An 11,124-nucleotide genomic window follows, 5' to 3' on the forward strand; every position below is an offset into this window, starting at 1 on the left:
GTAGTTTAGATTTAAAATGAGAATTTTTCACCAGTGGCTTTCTCTTTGGCACTCTCCCATAAAAATTTGACTGGTGAAGAACAGGCAACAGTTTCTCTATGCCCAGTTTCTCTCATATCGGCCGCTAAAGCCTGTAATTCCTTCAGAGGAGTCATAGGTGGCCTCATTCACTCGTCTCTTTCTTGCATAGTCATTTCGTTTTTGAAGACAGCCTGCTCTTGGTAGATTTGTGATGTGCCATATTCCTACAATTTCATGAATTTAACTGTACTCTAAAGAATGACATCAGTGACTTGAAACTTCACGTGACTTCTGCCCTGACTTGTGCTTTCAAACAATTGATTAACCTGTATGGGGTGTTTCCAAGTCCCATCAATTCCTGCCACCCGCTATGTGTTTAGGTCACACAATTTGGTATCCATACAGAATGTGCACATGCATAACACATGTTTGTGCTCAGCAAAAGGTCATTTTGTTTGTGGGTACATCTCTATTAAATGGCTGCATTCTATAGTGCTGTGATTTCAGCCACAAATTTTTTCAAGATTTCATCCATCGGAAATGATACAACAACTGAGCAGCCTTGGCGGAGTACTGCGCTCTCTGGGTGCTTTTCTTGTTTTATCTTTAACAATTCTAAATTAATTGACATTAAATTGTAATAATATGTTTTCACTTTGACAAGAAAGAATAGTTATTTGTAAATTCTTGTCAAAAAACCCAAATTAAATTGATGACAATCCAATGTTTAAGAAAAATAAAACCAGAAAACCTCCACGGGGGGTGGAATTGTATTGAATATTTCTGTTCACACAGAATTTTTTATCAAGTGTTAGTGTTAGAACTCACCATCTGTCTGATGCAATAACCCAAACCCTGGGGTAAGTTGTACCATTTCACTAGAGACCAACTTTGAGTGCTTGTGTGCTTGTATAAAAACACTATTAATCAAATATTTAGCCAAAACTAATATGTGTTAGGTTGTGCTGCACTTTCCCCTATGTTTGTCTCCACATTAGGAATGTTATGTGTTTCAGAATGAGTAGCTTTAGTATGATTATGCTAACCTAAGGTAAGTAATTCACTCAATGTACTATTTTCAATGTCAGAAAGAATAAGTGATTTTTATTAACTATCAGTAGATAAATTGGTTACGACTTATGGGCCCCATAAAGGGTATGTTACTAGAGCGTGGTACTGTAAATAAAATATATGCAGTTGGAATGGGAATCCTCAATTAAGAACTGCTGCGTATGAATGAGCAACCTGCTCACTAGCTTCATTCTCTTTGCTCCCGGGCCTCACACTTTCACTTTGGAATCCTTGCACACAGACTTGATTAAACATAACCTAGTTAAGCTCAAAGTCTGCCATGTGCAGTGTCAGTGTGTGAGTGAATGTGTGTGTTCGCATTAAGGAGACGAAGAGAGTCTAGAATGAAGGTGGGCCAAGTTAGTCAAGTTGTCAAGTCCAACAACTCCACCCCCCTATGAGTGTGACAGCCGGTAACCATAGAAACACTTGCTGGAATCATGTTAATTGGCTGAAATGATTCTGACAGCTCACCCTACTTTGAGTAACATCTCCTCCTATCCATCGTTGTCTCCTTACACACATACACAAACCCACATCTCAACCCAATTAGGGAACCGTTTAGAAAAATGAAAGGAAAAAGAGATAAATAACAGAGGATTGATATTGAGTGGAAAGTGATGAAAAGAAAGAAAGAAAAAGAGAGGGGGAACAGAGTAAGAAAGGCAAGCAGAGAAAGGTACTTGTGTAGGAGTGACAGAATCAGCTTTTCTCATCTTTAAACAAAAGGAAACGCTCTGAATGTTTCATGCACTGCTGAATAAGTTATGTTGTGTGTGTGTGTGTGTGTGTGTGTGTGTGTGTGTGTGTGTGTGTGTGTGTGTGTGTGTGTGTGATGTGTCTATGCACGTGTATGTGCGCTAACTACCCCCCCCACGCGCACACACACACACACACACACACATATGCATGCGTGTTTCTGTGTGTTACATGTTACATTAAAGGAGCCACATGGAAAGCTCAGCACTTCACAAAGTACTTGTTCCACACTTAGAGTATCACCAGCGGCACCTCCCACAGAAACACGAGTTAATAGAAATCTGAGCGGCATTAGAAGGGGGTCCAACAGAACGTTATATAATAGTAAAAGCCAGTCTTGTTTGTGTTCCAAAAAAACTGGTTAGATGTGCTGTAGATTGATGACAATATGTTGTAAACATGGCACAAAGGAGCGTGACAGCTTTCTACGAGGGAGGAAATGGAAGGAAGGAGAGAGGAAATGAATTTGTAATATGTACTGAGTGCAAATAAAAGGCCAGGAGGGAGGGGTCACTTCAGGAAAAATGGGACTCACACCCCCGGAGCGCTCACATTAATGTCCCCGTCGCACAACGTCCAACCACATTGCTTCCCCCACAGATCACTCACAGTAAAACACACACACACACACACACACACACACACACACACACACACACACACACACACACACACACACACACACACACTCTCTCTCTCTCTCTCTCTCTCACTATAAGTTCCAGCAAAGAAATATATATATAAATAAACATGAGGTGGGACACTGCACTGTACGGGCATGGAAAGAAAGACTGACAGACAGACACGCAAACTAATATGAAAACAAACAAATACTGCAAGCGGAAGTAACCGGGCCATTGGGGCAGAGCTACACTGTTGCCAAGCAACCAGGTGATTCCTCTAAAGAGCCTCTCCATGGGAGATTCCCTCGTTTGTGTGAGGGCATCTACTCGTTTGTGTGTGTGTGTGCGTGTATGCGCATCTGTGTGTGTCAGCGTGAGCGTGTGCATGATGGTGAGTGTGTGTTTGTAAGTGTGCGCTGTAAGTTAGTGCTGACATAGTGAGCGTACAGTGTTCTGGGATGCGACCACAGTTCAGCCCAGCAGGCTACACATTAGTCGGGTTCATGGCATTTGTATTTTTTTTATCCTTCATTTGCTCTTAGTGTACATTTCATTAATTCAGAAAACATGTACTTAGATTTTATGGAGCACACAGAGTGCTGACGGTGGCAAATATCACAGACGTACAATGACAAGCGCATGACGACACGCAGGCAGAGCAACACACTCACACAGATGCATAAGCTGTGGAAAATATTCAATTTGGGGAGCCTCAACAAATCCCTGAGGTGTTGCTGACGTTTAGGCACGCTTCGGAGTATTCATAGCAGCTCACACACTCTACGGCGCTGATAACCGCACACCTATACCTCACACCTTCACGTCTACAGCAGAACGGGATAAAGAGAGAGGCACACAGTGAGAGACGGGAGGTGAGACGACGTAGATGGAGGCAGAGCGGGGTTTGGGAGGTGACTCGAGTCTTTACTGTTTGTGACTCCTTCTGCTGTGTAAATGGAGGCCAGTAACAATGCAACTGACAGGCGACTGTAACCCTGGAGATTCATTAGAGCTCGTCACTATGGAAACCTCCAATCAGGAAAAAAATGTAAGCCATCTTTTCCTGCAGCTAATGGGTCCAAGGAAATACCTGAGCTCCTCCAAACACACACACACACACACACACACACACACACACACACACACACACACACACACACACACACACACACACACATGGACAGGCACCAAACTGACCTTCTTCCCACCTCCGTTGTGTTTAAACGTAAAGTAAACAGTTAGGCGTGAGGTGTCTTGTATGTACAACGGCTTTGAGAAAGTGCAGAGCTGAAACACAAACACACAATGTCCCCCCTCACGTTATGAGCAGGAATGCAGTCATATGCACAAACGCTTGCGGTGCTTCAGGTGCCCAACCGGCAGTGAAGGATATGGATGGCAGACAGCTCGGAGGCACCAGGAGCGGGGCGGGCTGGTTTGGGTCAGAGCCAAAAGAACCACTGGTGCTAGAGTAGGGTACGGCAGCTCTTCCTCCTCCTCCTCCTCCTCCTCCTCCTCTTCCTCCCCACCTTTCCGCTCTTTCTCCTCTGCCTCCACTGACACATGCACCTTCTCCCCCTCCTCCTCCTCATCCTCTTCCTCCTGCGTTGGTTCTCGATGCTGCTCATGCAGGTCTGACTCCTGGATGCCCGTCATGGCCGTGCTTTGAGCAGCCTGAACCTAGAAGAGGGCGCAGGGGCAGCAGGCACATTGTTCAGGACGCTGCAACATACGGCTGCGTGTTTGTTTGTTATTTCTGTGTGTTTTCTGCTGTTTTGCCTTATGGCTGGCACTGCAGAGCCCAAAACAAACGGCACTGACTGTCAAGCCTGCCATGCTGTCCGTGAAGCATAGAAAAAAAAAACCTCTCAGCTTTCTCAGGAAGAAGGAACACAGGCAGCCAGCAAACCTGTGCAGGAAACATAAATCTGCATAAACCTAAACAGAGCCAAATAACATACCCGAGCAAAGGTGCAAACGCAGGGCCGACAACAGGAAGCACTTAGACCTCCGTAATAATCCTTCAGCTGTACAATTCTGTGATGACAACAGGCCATTACTGCTGATGCTTTTAATCCAGACTGGGTTTAAACAATCTGGACATACAGAGATAAAGTAGCTTAGACGGGTATTTCTTATGACTATAAAGAGAATATGTACAACAGAGAATGGAGAGCTGAAACACAAACACCCAACTCCTATTTTATAACGCATGGCGTTGGGTGGTGATGTGGTCAGTTCTTTTTTTCATTTACAATAAAATTCCACTCTGATGATTAGTGTTACTTAACTCCCTGAGTTATCGCTTTTCCTGGAGCTATAATTTAAGATAAAATCTCATGAAATGTGACACTGTCGATCTACAGCCGCCAGTGGTGAATTTTTATGAGTATTGACGGAAATTTCTCTGCACGCTGGAATATCATGTAGAAAATGTCAAATTGAATGATAATCTCAGTTTTAATTACGCACGTAATCACAAGAGCAGCTTCATTTCTTGGCTTGGGGTTTCTTTTCATTTTTTCATTTCATCACATTTTCTGCTTTATTGGGCAGTATGCTGGGGAGTTTGGCAGGAAAAGATGGGAGCTGGAGAATGTGACACAGTCCACATTGTCACGAGTACACAGCAAACAGTGCCCACTGCTCCGTTGTGTGCTCATTCCTTTGCTTATTGATCTCCAGAGATTCCAGCAAATTCCTTCCAAAAATCCCCAATTTGTTGTTTAGCTGCTGAGTTTTCTGGACAACGTAAAGAAGAACCTGGATGACAGAAGTCTGGCCCAACCATGAGTCCACATATACGGTCTATACTCTGCTTACACTGTGACAGGACAACAGGAGAGCTGGCACGCAAGTTCACAGATTAGAGACGAGCGCATGTGTGTGTGCATTTCATGAAAATAATGAGATTGAATCAGCCTCCATCCTTCTTTCCTGTGTATTCATAATGGGCACCCAGCCTGGACTGTTTAAGGAGTCTAGGGCTGCACAGTTGAAGGCTTTCTGTTGTTGTGATTCAATTGTGGCTGCTGGGCGGACATCAATTAACCACTGCATAAAAAATTGAAAAAGGAAAAGCCATTCTTCTGCACAGCTGAAAACCTGCTGATGAGTCCCTTCAAAATACTTCAAAAACTCATTACAAGCCTCCTTTTGCTAACATTCAGGTCATGTGTGAATTCAATCATCCTTGTGAATCTCAACCAGTCACCAGAACTATATATACTCAGACTCCTATTAGACTTCTGAAAGCCATTAACCCGTTGGCTTTTTTAAATTTTTTACATTTGTGCTGTGCAGTCATTTCAGCTGCGTACATTGCCTGAAATCTTTACCACGAATTTTACACTCATGCGCAACCAACCCAGAGAAGAGGGCAAATCTGCATTAAACACATTTGTTTTTACTCAGCATCCTCCTAAAGGCCGCCCAGCTGCATGTACATCCATGATTCTGTTATTTCCCAGCAGTGAAATGAAAACAGTCTAATCAATCCAAGCCATAATAAACTGCAAAATCCAACAAAACCTCGTTTCTCAAAAGAAATCCCAACATTTTCCGTAAGATTAAAAGACATAAAAACATATAGGTGTTCCTGTAACTTATTTTATGGAACAACAGCCACTTTATAACTGCCCCTAAGAATAATTGGTTACATTTCTCTTTTTTTTCCACCTTTTTTGTGGAAGACGCACCGCCATCGACAAAGAGCGACATCATAAGAGCTGGACATTTTCTATTGTACCACGAGCTTTTACCCCAGGACGAGAGAGCACAGAAAAAGTACATATTTGCACAAAAAAAAGCAAAAAACTTTGCCTGGCGTGCTTACCGGGGAGCAGCGTCCATCCACCAGTGTCACTTCACACAGGGTTCGCCGTGCGCCCTGAGCTCCCGGAGCCCCGGTGCTCCATCTGAGAGCAGCCCGCTGGTCCTCTGCCTCCTCCTCCCCCCCGCCGATATCCAAACTCAGTCCGTCAGTGGATAGATGATGGGGAAAAAGATGAGAAAACGAAAAAGATGTGTGACGCACGAGTTTCAACAAAAGGGAAAAGTAAAGTTAAACAGAACCGAGCGGTCCCCCCGTGCGTCCGCGTCCCCTCAGCCGCTGGACGCGCTCTGCGGTGTCAGGTACCGGAGTTTAGGCGCACCGGGGAGAGGGAGAGATGCGTCAAGCTCGACCACGGAGAGGCAAGACAGGAGGTAGTCGGATTGTAGCTTCAAAATAACACAGACTGTCCCCGGAAGCTGCTCGTAAAGCGGCCTTAAAACCCAAATCACCGGATATAAACTCATGTCGGTGCAGAACTCGGTTTGGCCAGTTTTAGCTATTTTTGAGCTAACGTTAAGCTAGTTTTGACCTAACTCGCTAAAGACTTCTACAGTTTTAAAAAAATATTTCACTTAGAGCACAATTCACCAAGTAAGTATTAACTACAAAGAGTTTTATTTTAATAAATCCTCATTTTCTTTCTACTTTTTGTCTCAAATGAAGTGTTTAGTTTAGCTGTTAGGTACCAGTCTAGTCTAATATGCTAAAGCAAACAAGCTAAGTCAAAGTTCGTGTTTAGTTTAAGCCTTATTAACTAACTCAAACCCACAACATAAGTGTTTATCTCCAATAACCAACCATCTACGGGTTTGTTTCTCTAATTTCACTCTATTTTTTGTATTTTACTGTTTAATTGACTTAAACGACCTTTTGTGTTTAACTGTCCTTATCGCTTCCGTTCACCGGGGAGTCACACAGGCTAATGGTAACTGAACCTGGTAGTAGTAATAATAATTGTGGCTCTGACTCCTGCCTTCTAGCGGTTTTATTTTGAAACGTGTGACTGCAGCAGCTTCTTCTCAACGCTGGATAACTTGACACTGACGGAGTGAGTCAGAGCATGTGACTTGTCCCCTCGATCTCCTCCGCCTGGCTGTACATCCCCATCCCGACATCCTTGCTTCTGTCTCCGCCTGGCTGTTCTCTCACAGCTGGACAGAGTGAATGTGTGTGAGTGTGAATGTGTTTGTGGGGGGGCGGGGGATGCTGTCATATATGACATGATGCTCCACAGTCACACTCAGCAGGGGTGTCGACTCACTAAACCCACAGAGCTCCAACACAATACCTTCAAATCAGCTTATATGCCATGTCAGGTTTCAGAGGACAGGGGATTACTAATGACTGATACTACAAGCTAAGATGTTCATAATAGTGGTGGAAGAATCTAGACTCCTCTGTAGCAGGAGCTATAACAGAGTGTAAAATTCTAGTCATCACCAGAATGAGTCCCTTGTGCAAAAGAACAGGTAGCAATTATGCGGAACAACCTCTTTCATAAAGTTTTAAATACATTATGTGGTTCGATGATTGCTCCTGGTTTGTCGTGAATAGAGGGATTTTTGTCGCCCTCCAAAGAGCTTTTAGCCACTCTCACAGGGAAATGATGAGAAATGAAAAAAGACATTTTTGCCTATCAGATGTTAGAAATATCAGGAAAATGCACAATTTTCTGTCGAGATAAGTTAAAACAGACCCATTGCCTTTATTGTACCCAGAGGAAAATCTTACTGCTCAAAGTTTGCAGCTCTTTAACTCAGGAGGCACAATTGTGATTCTCATTTCAGCCTTGTTTTAGTTTTGATTTTGCCTGATATGTTTCTTATATTTTTCTCGCATCATTCACAAGGAGATATAGGTGAGAAAGGAGAAGAACAATTAGCAACGGGATTCATATTTGAGATTTAAAGGAGATGACTAATGGATTCATTTTTTCTTAGTGGAGCTACGTGTGAGCTGAATATGAGCTTTATTTTATACCAATATGATACAGCCACTGTACTGAATTATATTGAGAGGTCTTCCTAATATTTTGTGAAATCTATTTTAAATATATAGAAACACTTATATGCATATGCATAGACAGCTCACATTGAGAAAAAATGAAGCCATTCTTTGAATTATCTCATTTAAATCTAAAGTATGACTCCTGTTGCTAATTGATCTCCTCCTTTCTCACCTACATGTCCTGGTGAATTTTAGGAGAAATAAATGAGAAGCATTTCAGACAAAGTCAAAACAAAAATGAGAGTCAGAATTTTGTCTTTTAAGCTGTAGAGGAGAAAACTTTGAGCGGTAACATTTTCCTTTGGGTAGGCGGACCGGACACAAAGGTTCATTCTGAGCCTGACAAAAAACATCTATGATTAATATTTTAATGCTGTATCACTTTGTATCTCATGCAAAGTGGATTAATTGATAGATAGTTCAATCTATGATCATATATATTCATCAGCTAATCATACATTAGGTCAGAACTGTAGCTTTAAAAGTAGTTTCAAACTACAAATGAGGCAAAGTATTAAGTCAAAAGTGAATTGTCTTTCTGATTTGCGGTGTAGTGGAAGTACAAAGAGGCAGAAAACTTGTGCTTTTGTTGCTTTACAGTAGGGCTGTGATAGTTAATTTTTCTGCAGTCTATATTATAAATCCAAAATATTTTACCAAATGATATTAAAAAAATATTTGCAAACAATAAATCATTCTGCAAAGACTGGTTTTTATTTTGAAGGTGGCCGTTTGCACAGAAAATAAAACTTCTGGAGTCTTTCTCGTGTGGTGTAGAACTGACAGGGGCATCCAAAAAAGTGTTTTGCTTTGGTTAATACTCAGATTTGGCTTTACATTTGTCATACTGAGCCTCGTGTAGTTGCTGGTCAATGTCATCCATTCTGTAGATGGAATATTTCCGTAAGACTGACAATCTTCCTTTTCAGTGTTTCTTTCATGTCCTTCCCTCATATTGCTGAGCACATGTGGAGCCTGCATGCGAACACACTCACACAAGATAATGTATACGTCATTTGTCTTACTTAACATCGCACTTCCTGCGATGTGCACATCACAATGTTGCTGTGATATATCAAGAGCATCACGAGCCATTTACTTTCACTTAGCCTACCTCCACTTCGTATCAGATGTAACATGCTTGTTTTGCAGCAGTTCTTATGAACACACACGTATATATTACATTATTATTATGTGACTCTGCAGTGAGACCAGGCAGAGAGTGAAAAAAGGCAGAATAAACATCCTTGAAATCCTAAAATAGCGCCGAAACTAAACAAACTGCTCATTTTTCTGGGGGCTCCCTGCAAATCCCTGAAGGCCCCGGCGGTCCCTGGATCCCTCTTTGAGAGCAGATACTGGAGCTATACACCCCACTGCAGGTCTGAGCAAACAGCTTACGGGGAGCACTAGTCTTAAATGCTCTCCTGCTAATTTTTTAATATCTACATGTGGCCTCAAAATAATTTTCTGGGGGATGTTTTGTTTGATGTTTACACTCCATTAGACAGAAAACAAGGGTCCCACGGTAATGGCTGTGAGAGGCTATAATGCTCATTAGGTGCTGGAATACAAATTGGGATAAAGTAAAAATAGACAACTATGCTATTCTTGGGTCTTACTAGCAGTGGGGAAATGTAAAGTTTGCTATGCCAGAGGAAAAGTCATGCATTGTGTTTGCTTAAATCAGGAGGATTTATCATCTTGTGTAGTGGCCATTTTGGACACCTCAGATTGTCTGGCAGCGCTGTATAACATCAAAGGGCTCAGACTGAATGCAAATCAGGCTTTAGTGGGGGCATGAAGTGGACTCTGCCTGAGTGAGGAAATCACACTTATCTCAGTGAATGTGCAAATACAAGTGGTGGGGAAAAGAGGGCGAGAGAGAGGAGAGAGACTAGGAAATTAACAAACGTACCTGAGATTCTGTGGGGAGTTTTGTGATCTGAGTTACCCAAAAAAAATGTAGTCTACACACACAGTCTGCAAATTTTGCGAGTTATTTACAACCGATGATTATGCAGTTGGTTCTTTGGCTGTATGAGGCAAACAAAACCTGCAAAAAATACCCCAAGAGGCAAATTTGCACATGTATTGGGAAATGTGCTTCATATTTACCCAGCTTTTATTAGTTTATTGATGTCAAGCGTATTAGGGCTAAGTAACCCATCTGTACAGACTGGCATTCATATGACATTGTGTAATTTGTATGTGTGTATGTATGTGTGCAAGTCTATGTTATATTTTATATATACATCATACTTTAACTGGATTTTCTATGAATGATGTTGTTTACTTCTTTGTTGTGTTAAACTTAATAATAGTATTTCCATGACACCTTTCTAAACCAGAGTTACAAAGTGCTTTACAGTACAATATCATACCATATATGTTATATGATTTAAGTTATTTAGGTCTGAACTTTTTCATAGCTTGTGTTAATGGTGATTTCTTTTCAATTCTGCACTCCATTCCTTGACATTGCTCAAACTATTTTTTATTTTAAGTCTCTCACCGGCCATTGATTAAACCTCTAAAAACTCCATCAAGGTTTCAAATTTACTATTTTTTTAGAAAAAATAATGCCTGACTTTTCCTCTGGTGCTACTTTAAGGTTGATATTTGTGTTTTGAGTCAAATGTCTTGACAACTATCGGATGGATTGCCATGAAATTTGAAGTACATGTTCCCCTCTGGATGATTTCCAGTAGCTCCAGTGATTCCTTCAAGTTGTGGCTTTAACCTTTAAAACTCATATCTGTGTGTAAAGGTTACATATTATAAGATTTTTTTTCCTTGAATATAATC

At 41.7% G+C, this 11,124-nt stretch overlaps 1 pseudogene; it reads right to left on the reverse strand.

Moving 5' to 3' along the window:
* Positions 1-6,665, reverse strand: part of LOC110958784 (voltage-dependent T-type calcium channel subunit alpha-1I-like) — a 65,770-nt pseudogene extending 59,105 nt beyond the window's left edge.
* Positions 6,666-11,124: the final 4,459 nt, after the last annotated feature.

This window comes from Acanthochromis polyacanthus, chromosome 3, assembly GCF_021347895.1.
Source record: "Acanthochromis polyacanthus isolate Apoly-LR-REF ecotype Palm Island chromosome 3, KAUST_Apoly_ChrSc, whole genome shotgun sequence".
Lineage (NCBI taxonomy): Eukaryota > Metazoa > Chordata > Actinopteri > Pomacentridae > Acanthochromis > Acanthochromis polyacanthus.